Genomic DNA, 16225 nt, shown 5'->3' on the forward strand with positions numbered 1-16225 from the left:
GGTGCACTAAATTAGTTAGCTGTTCTTGCACTTCTACTCAGTACTTTCTGCCTGGCTTAATAAAAAGTCCTTCAGGAGAAATATATATATACATTTAAAAAAAGGCCCCAGAAAAGTCTTTCTTGCTATATAAACAGTGCACTCAGATCCAATACCTTGGAAATGCTCTGCAGCACTCACATTCCATAACCTAAGCAGCGAGAAGGGTTAAATGAGATTTACAACCGTTCGGAGCAATTACGCAGCACTGCAATTTAATGGTAATTCCAGAAAGAGCATCTCTGAACAAGACAGACATGTTGGGAGAGCCACTCACAGGAAGCTCTTCAGGCAAAACATTACATACGCTGTTAATTAGGGTCATTGACTTCTCTGCGGAACGATCCTTATCAAGGACAGCAAGGCAGAGTCAGCACTCAGCTCCCCTGCTCAGAGGAAGAGCGCAGGAGAGGACAGGCGCGGGATGGCTTGCAGAGGGAGACCCAGCTGGGCTGGGCAATGCTGGATGGAGAACCGGATCCTGTTCAAGTTGGTAAAACATTTTTTACTGCTTTTTATTGCTGAAGGACTGCAGGCGCTGAGAAGATCTTTGACCAAACCAGGCTTTGCTTGAACTGTGAAAGCTGTTTGTTTGCTTTCTGCTCTACCTGGGCAGTGAAAACAGCTTTGCTTTCTGCCTGTCAAGCTCTAGCAGGCTGCTGAAATGCTTGAGTGACAAACGTGGCAGGAGGAGGTTTCAGTCTAAACAAGAACCCGTTTTCATTGCGTTTTCACCCTTTTATTTCCCTGCAAGGTTTCTATTCACGTAGGGTTTCATAAAACATCACCGCACAGCTTAAACTTGGGGCCCACGGTACCTGCCAGTTCTCCTTTCAAGCAAGTCTAAACCCTAATTGCTGGGACTGGCCTGCTGAATGCTTAGCATCTGAATAATGAATTACTTATCTTTGCTGTTGAGGCAGAAACGTATTAGGCATTACTAGCTCCAGCCTCAGATTCTTTGACTGGGTTCCAGCTGTAAACATTCAACAGGAAGAGGTTAATTTTTTGATTCAGTTAATATAAATACTGAAAGGTTCCTTACTTCACTGTCCCACATCACTGCAACATACATTCTGTAATTAGAAGCATATTTTTGTGATTTCAAGGTATATTTTGCCAAACCAACAAAAAGCATCAAACTCCAACATTTATGCCAAAAATACCCACTGTATAATTTCTGCCAAATCAACAAAAGTCTTCTTTTGTCCTTCCCAAACCACACTAAAGAACAGTCTGTTAAGAAGCCCAAATGTTAAAGTTCAAAAAAAGCCCTCTATTATACAGCATACAAGATAGGGAGAAATAACAAAACCGACTGATTCCAGTGCTGCCATTTATGCAAGAGGGAAGTTAGCATCTTTGTCTCTGCCAGGCATGGTATCTCTCTTTAACTCTGCTTATTCCCCCTCCACCCCACGCGCATTTCTCCCTCTTTTTTTTTTTTCTCATTTTCCTAAAGCTTACTTAGCATCTGGAACGTGTAGGCAGCAAACCATGTGTTTGCAGTAAACTTTGAAAGCAGACCCAATGAGGACCACATGGGCAGGTATCCTGGAAAGCTAACCTGGCTTTCAGGGACTGCTCGGGCAATAACGCAAAATGTACCAAAAACTATTGGACGTAGCTAAATTATGAACAACAACATTAAAAAAAAATTAGAAGAAAAGAAAGAAAGAAAAGGAGAGCATTTTGGTGGTAATTAAGTCTTTCCTTTCCCCGACTTGAAGAAAAATTTTAATTAGAAGTTCAAGCATTTGGTTTTAATTCAGTCCAATGCACAAATGGTTTATTTCCACACAGCATATTTTCATAGTCTACGAAACAGCCTGCAACTAGGAAGCCATTACAGCCAGTGATTACAGCTTTTACATGCACTTATTATACTTTTGGAAATAGTGGCAGAATGGATTCACTTACATTTCTCCCTGCACATTAGGGTGGATCCATGTGCAATTAATTAGACAGGCTTGGTACAGACAATTAACAAACATTTTTTTTAAACAGAGAAATTCAGTAGTCTTTACATACTCAGCATAGATATTAGAAAATGGCATTTTGCCAGCGTGCACAGCTCTGAATAGAATTTACTTTAGAACATCTGCTAAGTCTTTAACTAACTGCACCATGACTGAATATTGTTTGGATGAACGTTAGACAATAATGTTCAATCTGGCACCAGCAGAGACCGAATGATTCATTGCCATAGTAACCACTAATGCAAAGGGTCCCTTAAATAATAATTCGTTATTTATAGACACATCAAGGATGCTCCAATGCTACTTTAAACCGGCCAAAAATTGAATAGCCTTTTCCTTTTTGAATGCAAACTTTATGTTTGCACGCTTGGTTTTCTGATGCATGCTAATTGCTGAAAGTCACTCTGGAGGCACTGAACCCGAAGGTCCAGGCTTTCAGCAGACCATCAAAGCCCCCTGGCCCTCAGCAGCTTTGCCCAATCCCACCGCCCCCATGGCAAAGGGGAGAGGGCAGGCAAGGTGTTCACCTGGCAGCAGGTGATTAGGGCTCTGAAATGGGGGCCCTGCCAGGTGTAGCTCTTACTGAAAAAAGTAGAATTTACATTATTTGGAGAATTTCTTAGGCCAAATCAATCAGGAAAAGAAGGCATGAGGAAGAGCTCTGTAATTGCATCTGATAGGGGGGTTTGCATGGAAGTATGAATAGATACAAAATACTCCAGCAGCAACAACAAATTCAGTGCCATCAGCCAACATTTTGGGACCTAGCGAAAAATCACAGGGATTTTGGAAACAGTGCGTTTTTTATCTATTACAAAAGGTCTTCAACCACCACTGCAGAACAGATTTATTTCCACTGATAGCTTTGTACTTGAAACTTCTCGTGACGGAGCTTAGTGAGCAGTAGCAATGTGAGAGCCACAGTAGCTTCCCAGGTACAAACAGCTGGGGCTTGCACAGCTACCAGCCTGCTGGGCTTGGCTGATCTGGCAAGGTGGATGAACTGGCTGCCTCCAGAAGTCAACATAAAAAGGCAAGACTTCTTGGATAGGATCAGAGCTCCATAGGAGCCAGGACTGCTGTGTTATGAAGAGGCAAGGGGTGGGAGCTGCACTCGGACACACAGCAAAATAGTCCATGAGACAGCATCTGAGGAGAGAGGCTTATCATCTTTCCAGCCGTTTTTGCAAAAATTTCTGATTAATTTCCTGCTGGCTACTGTCAGAGAGAGGGTACAGAACTAGCTGGGCCACATCCCAGATCCCGTCTGTGTTCCTAAATACTTTGCTTATCTCTCTGTGTCATGGAGCTGTGATTGCATAGCTTGGGGAGCTAAAAATATTGCCAAAATCTTTAAAAAGAGAGGCATAGTTCTATTTTTTCAACTGCACTGATAAATGGAAATGACTGGACAGATGGATGTCGGGGCAAGGCCCAGGTGGTTACAGCAAATCTGGATGAAGCTCCATTCCTGCCTGACATAGGTCCTTTTTGCCAGGGTGCCTTTCACCTGCATGTTGAAGACCTGGCAGAGATGGTGCTGGGAGATGCAGCAAAGCCATCAGAGCTAACTTCTTTTGGCCACTGTTTATCAAAACTGGATTCCCTTAGGCATAGCGTGCACCGGCTTTGCTCGAGAGCACGGCTTTGGTCAGCAAACTTGATTGGAAGGCCAGAGTAAGAATTTGGGGGCATGTTTACATGGCTGCAAGCCCTTTGCATAGCCAAGTGGGGGGCATCTCCATGGGCTGCAAGGATGACTGAGCAGCTACGTGCCTCAGCATCTATCTCTGGGACTGATGGGCCGTGGGTGAGTGCCATGCAGCTTGTTTAAAGCACAGACCCCCTCTGCCCCTGAGACAGCCTCCATCCATGGGACCTTACTGTCAGTGATTTCAGTAGCAAGCTGGGAGGGTCAGGCACATTGCACTTGGCAGAGGAGGTGGGGAAAGAAGCCAGTGTGAGCCCTCAGAGCGAGCTCAACGGTGCGGAGAGGTGAGCCAGGGGCATGCACGGGGGCTGGCTAACACATGGCTGCAAATGGCATGGAGCAATGAAACCAAATGAGATCTCTGAGCCAGCAGGGCAAAGAAAACCAGGGGGCTGATGTTGTCCCTATCACAAAACCCACCATGAACCTAGAATCTGCCCGTTCAGAGCTGAAACGTGAATTTGAGCACTAGCAGCACAGTACTGCTGAACTACACCAGGAGTGACCTTTCATGTTACCTCTAGTACTATTTAGACTGGCTGAGCTTCCCTGGCCTAGCAGCAATCACAGTCTCCATCTGCCCACTCCAAATTAGAGTTATAGCATGTGCTGCCGATGCAGTCTCTTGGGTTTGTTTTTTTTCTTGCAATCTTGACTTCATCCCAGCAAGGGCTCCTGTCTCTAACTAGCCGCTGTCAAAACAACTCCAGCGGGGAGATAAGGGAGAGAAGACTTTGAAGAGGCTCCTTCCTGCAAGCTGCTCGCTATCTCCCCAAGACATTTGTCAGCATCCCCTAGGAAGGGCAGCAGACGTGGGGAAGCCAGGAACCATTCCCCCTCTTAAGCCTCCAGTCACATCACAACACCGTATTTAAAATGGCTTGTGAATCTCAGATAAAAAGCAAGCGATTAGCGTCTAGAAGAAACCTCTGTTTTCTATCACCAGATGTGGTCGTTTCCCATCAGGACAGATATTCATTCATGGAAGGACAAATATTTCTGTCCTTTTTTCCCAGCTTTCTTGCTCCTCTGCTCTTCACAGCCACCTTTCTCCTGATTTAAATTAGGCTGTGGCTTTGGAGCATGCCCAAATCCACCCCCAAGAGAAAATAAGATTAGAAAAGGGATGTGATTCATTTGGTAGTTTCCCCTTTCTTAGATCTTGCTTTGAGTGAAGCATCATCAGACAAAAGCTGGCAATTGATGATAGCCTGCTCCTTCACAAGAGGACACGATCCAGGGCTGTTCTGCTTTCCGGTGCCCATCGGTACTTGCCTGCCTCTGTGGCACGGCATGGCCGGGGCTGCCCCCCGCTCCGCAGCCCAGCTGGGCCCTGCAGGCCAACGCAGCTCCCTTTATCTGATAAGTGAATCGTGCCCAAACTGAACCAGTTTCTGCCATCAGGCAGAACTTCTCCCTTTGGCTGGGTGAGGCGGGTCATCTCCATGCCTCCTGGCCGTCTGCGAGAGGCTTGTTTGGAGTATTAATCAATAGCTCCCAGCTTGCGGTATGGCTCGCGTGCGGCAGGGCTGCCCACGGAGCTCACCCGGTGCTGCTGTGCTTCTCCAACTGGCTGAGGGTTTAGTGTTTTTTTTAAAAAAAAACAGGAAACCACATATTTTCAGTACTAATTTTCAAGTTTAAACCTGCGAAACAAGGAGATTTGGAAATATTTCCATCCCATTTTTCTAGGTACCTGATGAACAGCAGGAGCAGCTTTCTTGTTCTCTTCTCACTGTGTGACTATTTGATGGGATTTAGCAGCAAAGCCTCCTTTTATACCTGCTTCAAGATGGGGGTAACAACCATGCTGTCAGGTCTTGTTCTCTTGGGAAACTCAGCATCTTCTTGAGGACTCCCTGCTGAGAAGTTCCCCTTGGACCACTGAGCCTTTCCCCCAGCCAGCAGCAACCACTGCTCCCCAGCCCGTTTGGCACTCCCATGGGAAACCCGAGACCCAGCACCATCCTCAAGCTCCCTGGCACTGAGCACTTCCCAAACATCTTTTCAGGGGCTTGCCGAGCGGAACCAAGGCACAGCTTTGCCTGGGTGGAAACACAGCAGCTTGCTGCCCGAAGCAACCCTGGGGTGCGGTGAGACGTTGCCGCTGTGTCGACGGCAGCAGAGGCGGCGAACGGGAGACGCCAGGCGCAGGGCACAGGATGGAGGGGTCGCAGCACCTGAGCCCCCGCCTGGCTCCACAGCCCTGCTCCAGAGCAACAGCATTTCCTGCAACGACGCTTTTAAGGGAGCCGCTCAGCCGAAAGCCGGCAGAGCTGTTACTGTTTTCTTATTTTTAAAATGGGCAAACAAAACATAGGGGTAAGAGCTATTAAAAAAAAAACAACACTGAAGTCTGCAAAGAAAAAAAAGCTACAGCACTAAGCGACTTTCTTTTGCTGCAGCCCATTGTTAAGCGGAGGCCTGCTGTCCCTTTCCCATGCCAGCGAGAGATTTGCCTGGTGCCGGCCAGTTCTTTATCCCACTGCGCAATTAATACAGCTTCCCTCAGATAAACATGAGCTTGTTTAACTATGTCTCTTGATAGGTCCCAGTAAGGCTTGATAACATGGATGGTCGGATGTTGTCAGGACGAAGGAGTCAGACATGCTGGCAACAACCTTTTCCCTTTCAAAGCACACATGTTTAGAAAAGAAAGGGCTGCGGCTGTTCATGGCGAAGCCCGACTGAAATCTCGCAGTAGCATCAAACAGGAGGCAGAGGCACGGTCTGGGAGCTGCACCCTGCCCGCTGGAGCAGGAGGTGCCTGGCACGGGCAGCGCTGCCAGCTCCTGGAGTTTAAAGATCACTCTTCAGGCTGTTCCCAAACCATGGGATGTGTTAAAAAGCATGAGTTAAAATGCACATACTATGATTTCTACTATAATTAACAGCAGCAGCAGAATAAAAAATGATTTTATTTAATTCCTCTTCTGTTTTTAAACCCCCAGCATGCGTTTATGTCAGCTTTCCAAAGGTCTCCACTGATCACAAGCCCTAGTTTCTTAATTTAGTAACTTTTTTACTTTATCTTAAACTCCCTTTGATTTGATTGTGCAAGAATCTCAGCACTCATTAAAAATAAACTGATTATCTATGGCGAGACTTGGGACAGTGACAGTGCCACAGTAGTAAAACTCATATGGAAATGATCCCTTTATATGTCAGGACTGCACCCACATTCCTAACTGCCTGGGTGCCTGGCTTTCAGGATTTACCCTGCCCCCCGCCTCGCCCAAGAGATGGATTTGGGGACAGCGAAGGTCACCCCCCCACAATGTTTGTCCCACTGCAAAAGGATGGCATGGAAGGACCTTGCCAGGACTTTCAACGGAAACCTCCAGGAAGATAAACAGGGATTTGAGGGCACCTCATTGATGCTGCTTTGGGGCCTCTCCACCCATCCACCCACCCATCCAGCCACTTCAGGGGTCCTGTACTCCTCCTTTCACCCCTTCATGTCCAAGGCTGGGTTATCTCCACTGACCTAAGGCCATCCTGCTCCAAAACACTCCTATCTTCCAGTTCCTCCTCATCCCTGCTGAAGACATCCCTTCCTTTCCCATCTCTCTCTTGGAAACTCCCCTGTTCTTTCCATATTTCCTCTTCCCTTCCTTCCTGCTTAGCTGCAGACACTGTTTCTCTTCCCCAAAGCGTCAGTCCTTTATCTGTGGGGCAGGATATGGGGGGAGCACAGCCATCACGCTGCAATGATAGATGCTCTCTTCCTCCCCACCCCATCGCATCCTGGACAGTCCCCCTCACTCGCCCACTAACCTCCCCCCTCTCCCAGTCACACTGGGATGTGTTTTGAAGAGGATAGCACCCATGTGGCAGCTCCCAGGGTGCTGACCTGGGAGATGGCACCCATGGTCGCTGATGGGACCCAAGGGAGCATGCAGTGATGCTGCAGGTGTGGGCACCCCCCTGGCCTGGAGGTAGGCTCACCTGACCCTGCACAGGAGGAGCAACACTGCGCCTCAGTTCAACTGAGGTCTTCAGCATAATGTGAGTGAGCCGCAGGCATTCGTCAAACAACAGCACAGCACGAAAAACCACCACAGACCCCAATTACAGGGGTAGGGCTTGCTTCAAAGCTAGCCTTTGGCAAAACCGAGCAGGTTTATTAAAATAATAAACCCCCCGTGTCCCAAGTAGCAAAGTACAGGGCAGCGTGATCAGATAAAAGGTGAGAAGATCTGACCAGTTACTAGGTGTGTGTGCCAAACCAAATGAAGTCTCAGAGCCTTCTTGCAAGCCTCCCTATGAAAAGATCAGCCCATGGCACCAGGAATTAATCCCGTGATAGGTTTCTTTCTATTGTGGTCACAAATGCACTGCTGGCACCTCTCGTCTCAGCCGGCAGTTTTGTTCTGTGTTATTTCAAAATCTCCATTTAATAGCCAGATTAAACAGGTTCACACTTGCACTTTGCAAATAACATGGTCAGCAGCAAAAGTAATGAAATTCAGTTCTTTCTGAATGAAAGCACCAAGTGACTGTTATGTGATGGTACACTATGATGGAGAAAACAGTGATGGCATGGCACTGCTTTGCAGCCAGCAACAGATGACTGCATGGATTCTGGCTCAAGGTGATCACTTTCCATTTATTTAAGAGGATATTGATCCTTCAGAAGAGGTTAGGGGCAGAGAGATGAAATGGCATCAGGAGGAGCACGAGGGAAGGCATAGAGGCTCATATCAGCTTGTCTTCAATTTTTTTTCCTTAGTTTTTCTCTGTGACGGGCCACTAAGATGCTGTTGAGACAGATCAGGGCTGCACAAGCAGTAGCATGACCGTGTCTAGCTGACATCCAGGGGACAGTGGGATGTCCGAGTGTTGCCCCTTGGACAGGTGTTAGGTCAGCAGTTCAGGTCACCTTTACATGAGTTCTGAACACAAAACGCACGGCTATAGCCAGCCTCGCTGCTGCCAAATGCACCTTGCCCTTTCCTTCTGCCTGCAGTGGATTGGACCATAAATGTATTACTCTGAAACAATATCAATGGATTTGAAAGGTAAGAGATAAGATTTGTGACCCAGAACTCGAGGAGTGTGGCCAGTCATTGAAGGGGTAATGCAGTTGCTTGGGAAGAGCACAGCTGCAAGCCTGAGAGGGGCTGTGGAGCTAGGTGGTCTGGGTGGTCCATGATGGTTTTCATGGACATTGAGGGCTCTAGTCCATTTCTGCTCACACCAGATGTACAAAGTCACAGCCTTTCTAGATCAGAAATGTTCTCCTCTTCCAGACCATCACCCCATCAGCTGTCATGAAGGTGGAGGCATCTGAGACCAGCGACCATGCTGAGGGATGTTCAGAGTCACATCCAACACCAATTGTAGCTGTTCATGCCACTCACCTTGGTGCAGAATTCAGCATTACTTTTTTTCTAGTAGATTCATGCACAATCCAGTCACAACAGAACACAGATTCTGAACAGAGCCTTCTGCAACACTACATGGATAGAGTGGAGTATTACTTAAGCAAAGAGCAAATTATAGATTGACTATTGCTGGCTTTCCAAAATTACTAGCATGCACTCAGTGATGTTTGGCATTCCACAGTATTAGCCAACCAATCCGCCTTTGCCTGCCAGATGGCCTTGCATTAGCCTGATCCTCACTTGACAGCTAGAGAGCAGAGGACCAGAGTACAAAGTGAAGAGCCTGGATTAGAAAATAGAGACGCCTGACTCCCAGCTCAACGCGCCTTCATCCAGATTGCGCTGACATCTGAAACAATATGGAGACAATCCTTTGATTCCCTTAAACCATGAAGGATGATTTGAGACTCCCTTTTGTGACACAGTAAAAGAAAAGCTGAGTTGATCCAGGTAGTAATGCCACAGGATTCATTTAAAAACACCTGCCAAACCTCCAGCCTGGCTTCACCAGCTGCACGGTGCTGATCATCTGTAGACATTGATATTATAAATACAACACAGAAATTATAAAACTTCTCATGCACCAGGCCCAAGTTCACCTCTCCCTACAAGAACTGTGCTGCAGTCATGCCTTTCCCTTCCATTCTCCCTGTTACACCCCGAAGAGCTAAATGTCTTTTAATAAGGCCCTACACTACCCCTTAAATATCTTCTCTTGGAGGACTGAAGCTGGTCAATGGGGAGGCTGGTAAGAGGCATCATACTCCTCTAACCAAACGTATTTACGAGGAAGTCATTATGAGGGAGGTGGGGAAGAGGGGCTGGGGACGCTGAGAGAGTCCTTTCATTGATCAGATTATTTTTAGAAAACAAATTTCCCTTAATGGGTTTACGGTTTCAGTGAGAAGACCAGCTGGTGCCAATGTTTACAACTCTGAGTCACGTCACAGAATCTTAAGGCAGTGGAAAGTCTTATAAGCCTTGGACAATTGTCCCACTGAGCAAAGTTTGCCGTGTTGTCCAGGCATGCTGTGTTGTCAAGCTCAGCTCTAAGGAACCAAACCTTCCAGTAAACAGCATCAGTCATTCAAGCACTGGGTGGACGCTAGTGACTCTCTGCTGGATGAGTTGGAGCTACACACCTCTGTAAAACACTCCTGCTCACAGGCAAAGAGGACACGTAAAAGAGTGAAAGCAACGTTTCAGTAGTGCTACTAGAAGGAAACTCATGTTTTTCTGATAATGTAAACTCCCTTTTCACATCACAAAGTTAATTTTTTCACCATGGCCATTCTATGATCTTTTCTGCAAATGCTTTTGTGTTTTCCAGCAATGCTAAGCCCAAGACCTACCTGCAGCATGTAGCTATGGGCTCTGGGGACACACCAGCCTCCACCCTGTGCCCTCTGAGGCAGGACAGAAGAAAGAGCAGGGAACTCCTGCAATGGTGTTTTATTTACAGAGTGCACTTGTGAAGCAAATCCCCCAATTCTTTCCCATTGCCATGTCTGGTTTGCCTCTCAGGGCAGTCTGCAGAAGATGTGCTCCAAGTCTGAATGGGTGCAAGTCCCAAATGCTACATCACTTGGGGAGAAAAGGTTTTGAGGATCTGCCCTGCTATTCTCTACTTCCCCCCCACCCCCAACTTCTCTCATCTTCTAATCTCAAGGAAGTCCAGGATGGAAAAAAATACATGGTTTTGCCTTCCCACAGCAAACTGCAGCTGAGTCCTGCAACCCAGCTCCAGTGAAGCCTGGTCCTACCCCTACTGCCTGCTGGCACCCCCCTCCTCCCCTGCAGAACACCGAGAAGCTCAGCACAGCTCAGCCCTGCCAGAGTCAGGCCACCTCCCCAGAGATGCAGATCCTTCAGCCTTGAAAGCACTAGGGTCCCCCATGTGTCATACATGTCCTCAGCTGTGGGGGCTGCTCTTCCCCTCCACACAAGCACTCCCTTCCCGCCCCAATGATCTGTTCCCAGGGAAGGTCCAACAGCCCTGGGTGGGCTTCAGCCTGCTTGCAGCCCCTTGAGCTTGCAGTGCGGGGCTGGAGGCTGGCACATTCCTGTCCTGCACACGGGAGCAGGGCGGGACAGGTCGGGACAAGCCACATGGCCATCTAGTGGCTACTTCCCAGCCCACACCTCAGCCAAGCCTGCAGTGACCTGACCTGCTCCAAACCTCATTTCCTTCAAGGATCAGGCCCCAAAAGCACAGGTGAGCTTGGTCCAGAGGAAATGATGCACACTCTTGGCCCATTCTCATGTTTGTTTTTCTCCTGCTGAGCTTCTCCATCCAGCTTCCCATCCACAAAGTAGCCAGTAATCAATATCCAAGCAGTAAAAATCGAAGAAGCTGTTCGAAAAAAAGTAATAAAATCAGCCTTGCAAAGCTTTTGTTGGTTTCAGTTTTTTTTCAGCACATGGATTTGGCCAAACCTGCACACAACTCGCAAGGCGTTTGGCTCTGCTGGCCTTTGGTTTAGAAACAAGGGTCGGATTTCTGCACGTCTTCTGAGGGCACCATTCCACTGGCTAACACGGGATGGTCACACCCAGACAGCTTGCAGGATTAGGTCAACGATACTCATTTTTTAATTGTTAAGAAAATCAGCCCTCAGGGAGAAGTATTCCTAAAAGACTGTTCAAGAAGTATGCAGGATTAACAGACAAATCAAGAACAACAACTCAAGAGAGGCCAGTCATTCCTAAAAAACCCCTAAATTCTTTAAAAAAGCAGACAGACAGATAAAAAGGATGTTGGCCATTATGGAGTATCTCTCTGTGATGGCACAGGGTGAGGCACTTTCAGTGGGGTTGTGCATTTTTGGGCAAGTTGAGGATCTGAGTCAGAGCTTTCCAAATCCTTCTGCTCACCCCAGCCTATCAGGGCATGCAAAATCACTGAATGGACCCAAAAGTCTTTAAAATCAACATCTGGCTCCAATAAGCAGCCCGATGGTCATGCTTTAACAATGTTTGTTCCAAACTAAATCTTTAACTAAACATTTTCTGAAAAGGGGTTTTGATAGCGGAGTTGCAATAGCTAAGAGGCTGTTTGCGTTTGTTTTTGCTAGAGATCCCAATTCTCTGGTGTTTAACTCATCCTCACACATACTTTTTGGGCTGAAATGTGGTGAAGTAGAAGAGATTTCTGCCATTATATCCAAATTTTATGAAGGCATCACTCTGGGGATTTTAACCTGCAAACTCAAAACTGGCATAGCAAGAGTAGATGCTTGTACTCATCATATTTGGGTACTCCCTCCTCCGTGTCCAGGACAGGCAGGACAAAGAAAGCTACAGCAAAGAAGATTCAGGATAAATGGGATAATTATAAAAAGGATTATAAAGGTTAGGTAGAATTTCCATTGTGGGATGTCTGCAAGAAAATATCCGACCTAAACCAGCCAGACAAAGATTCTGCCCCGTGACGGGGGTGGACAAGTTGACTTTCCAAGGTACCTTTTAACCCACTTACTCTGCGATGCTGCCCTGAGGACAGCATCACAGCCACATCACCTGTATGCCAACGATCCCCCATCACAAATCTGTCCCAGGTATCATCTGCAAAGGGTGATTACCAGCCCGCTGAAGATTACAGGCCTCTGCAAAAGAGACATCCAGTCTCCTTTGCTTGTACAGTTGCAAGCCACAGTCAAGACCAGACTCGCCCATCATCCAGGTTGTAAACTCTCTGCACAAGGCCAAGTTCTCACTCAGTCTAGACAAATCAGGCAGAGCGGTGCAAGGCGTGCTGCAGCTCAGGGAAAGGCAGGCAGCCCCAGCTCCAGCCCATCTCAGCCAGCAGCGTGGCTGCAAAGCACATGGGTCGCAGGCTCAGCAGGCAGGAACCTCATCCTGACCCCTCTCTGAGCTTAGAGGGCTGGTGGCTGTCACACAGGGTGTGATTTGGTCAATTCCCACCCCTCGGGAAAAGGGAAGCATGCAGGTACACACACCCTGCCAGCCCAGGAGCCAGGAACAACGGGTTCTGTGTCTGGCCCCAACGGTGACTCAGCCGGCTCTGCAATCCCATCCCGCTGTTGCTATCTGTATCGCGGGGATACAAATGCTTCCCTTGCTTCCTAAAGCACTGCCAAATATACTTAAAACATAAAAGAATAGCTAATTGTAAAGCAGCTGCTAGAAGTCCTGTCTTCGCCTGCATCTGCTGTCATCAAAACATATGGAAAAAAGTCGCTGGTGCAGAGCAGTGTGAGCGAGGTCGGAGCCTGGCTGGCGTATGGCCTCCCTGCTTGTCCTGCTCCATCCCCATCCTGCTTCAGGATGCTCAGGTTGGTGGCATCTGGGTACCTTCTCCTTCCGGCACCGCTCTAGTTTAGCCATCATAGCTGACCCAAGAGAAGAAAAGCCAGCAGATCACATTTATTTCCTAAATCTAATAAAATTAAAAATTATAAAACCTCCTCTTAGGATGCCCTAATGATTTGCCTTCCCACATTCCTGCTCATACCCTGTTCCTTCCAGCTATGAAATGCAACCTCAAAGCTAAAACTGGGTTTAACACCTCCTGTGTGTTACACCCCAACCCCTCTGCAAGGCAGCCCAGGGTGTGATCCTGGGGACCCAGCCGGGACAGTTATCCCCTGCCAGGTAACACTGCACGTTACCGCTCTGCAAACCCTGATAGGCAATTTATTATTATTTTTTTTTAATTGTCCCTTTCCCACTCCAGAGACGTTTCCTGGCTTTGCTTGCAGAAAGGAAGGACACTTTGAAAAACGCAGATGTGGAGTCTGATTCCCATTTAGGACAGAGGGCCCCTTTACCCTGCTGCAGCACCGCATAAAGGCTTAAATGCAAATGGGAACCAGGCCCTTGGAGGTCTCACTTTGAACAGGTTATATTCTTACCACTTTAAACAAACTTTTAGGAGAGGGGGGCAACTGGGTTTTAACCAGTACAATATGGTAGGGGCTGATGTTCTAGGCCTGATCTTTTTCTCGTCCCAGGAGGACCAGCCTTTCCGACACCCTGGGCACTGCTGGAGAAGAGCTGAAGGGGAAGGGTCGGGCAGCCAATTGCAGCAAAACAGAAACCTTTTTTTTTTTACTGAATAAGTATAAAGATACTGTATATGAACAAAAATGAAGCATGTTCCACAGAGGATTTTAAAGCTTCCAAAAATATTCCCTCAGCCCTTGCCAAAGGTAATACAGCCAGACTTTCCATGGAAAGCATCATTGTGCACGGTGGGGTTCAAGGAGGTCGCTCTGCTTGAAGTGCACAAACAGCCAGCGCCCTGTCCCGTCCCTCCTCTCCACACACACGCTCTGCCATCAGGAACAAGTGGCCTTTTTTTTTTTTACAAAAAAAAAAAAAAAAAAAAACACAACTTTCTTTCCTCAAAGGTGGTATAGAATTCACCCTCACTGCACAGCAGTAGCAAGCTAGAGCTTATATTTACAAGAAGCCCCCTTAAGAGGACTTCGATGGCTGTTTATAGAAAGCCCGGACATCAACAGGTTTGCTCATGGGGTTCTGTATTTTTGGCCCGGACATCAACAGGTTTGCTCATGGGGTTCTGTATTTTTGGAGACTTTTCTAAGCCGCGCTTTCTTCCCCATCCCCAAAGCAATGGCTGTAACAGAACCTACAGTAAGGAGGTGGGAAACTCACTGATGAGAGGTTGCTGCTAACATACACATTACTACATGCTTCTTGGAGGGCTGGAAAATAACCCTCTTTTCTAAAGTTGCTGCCTTCCACCTAATTATCCCCAAAGCTTTGACTTGTAAACACCTGACCTAATTCTTTCCATGGGCAGTTTTTAATAACAGAAATTCTTCAAAAGTGTCTTTATGATGCATCACACCATGTTACCTTGTAAATAAGCTGTGCGCCAACCAAGGATTTTGCAGTGCAACAAGAGAAAGACACTTAGTCACCGAATACTCAGCATTAGGGAGAGGCAATGCAGTGAGGTTGGCAAAGCTCGGTCCTCCACATCTGAAAACCCACGTCTGAGCCACTGCAGAGGAAGGAAGGTGCTTAGATGTTGTCCTAAGAACAATACTGTGTGCATATATATTTCCTTTTGCATTTGGTTCAGAAAGCTTTCTACAAATATATATCAGTGAAGCTGCAAAATATTCAACACTTAGGTAGGTGGGGGTATATGTAAACAGAAGATCAGTGATGCCTAGGCTTCTGTTGTTTAGCACCACCGGTACCCCGTGCCGGACACTGGGCACATTACAGCACGAAATCATCAGTTCTCATGCACTTGTGTAGGCACCGTGAAGGTACATGTGGCAAAACCCAGGAGCCTCTCCAGGATATTAGCAGCTTTCCCTGCAGCAGCATGACATGCCAAGGGAAGAGTTGGGAGAGGAACCCCGATCTCCCCACTTCCCCATCTCATACTCCATCCGGCGTCTTCTTTTGGCACTCTGGATCAGAGCTGATTTTGCAAATCCTCCTTATTTGCATTTTGGATTTGTATATATTTGTATACAGCCATGCCCAAACCTGAAGTTGTTCCAGCAGTGCACACACACCTAAATTAGTGAATACACCACATTTAGTGATGGTACCGAGCCTTGGTCCTGTGAAACCCGGAGTGACCCAGCGGAGAGGCAGAGCCCCAGGAAGGCCAAGGGGCAGGGAAGGGACGTAGGCAGCGCTGCCAGATGCTGCTGGCCTTCAGCAAGACAGATTCAACCTCCTGGCTGGAGGCAGGGAGTTAAGAAGCAGGCCTGGAGAAAGAGTTGCCGAAAGCATTGCAACACGATAGAAGCTCTGCAGGCCTTTGATCTCAGAGCTGTTCTTGAACTGTCACTTTAATGATGTGTCAAAGACTAAAAAGAGTTGAGATTAAGAATACTGGAGCCTGGGGAGAAGGAGAAGGCCATTTTAAGCCCTCTAGGTCTTCCCTGGCTTTCTGGAAGTTTTTAGATCCTTACTGAGTACTGTGCACCAACATATATCTGAAAAGCAGGTCAAATTTTTGAAGTCCTGCACTACAGTTTGCCTTGTAAAAAGCCTGCATGGGCAAATCCCTACCTGTTCCAAACGTGCACGTGCACGCTCTGCTCTAGCAAGTTTTTTGCACAAAAGGCTAAAGTGAGCTGTTTTCCTGAGTTTCT

Source organism: Falco naumanni, chromosome 7 (genome assembly GCF_017639655.2).
Source record: "Falco naumanni isolate bFalNau1 chromosome 7, bFalNau1.pat, whole genome shotgun sequence".
In the NCBI taxonomy this organism is placed as follows: Eukaryota; Metazoa; Chordata; class Aves; order Falconiformes; family Falconidae; genus Falco; species Falco naumanni.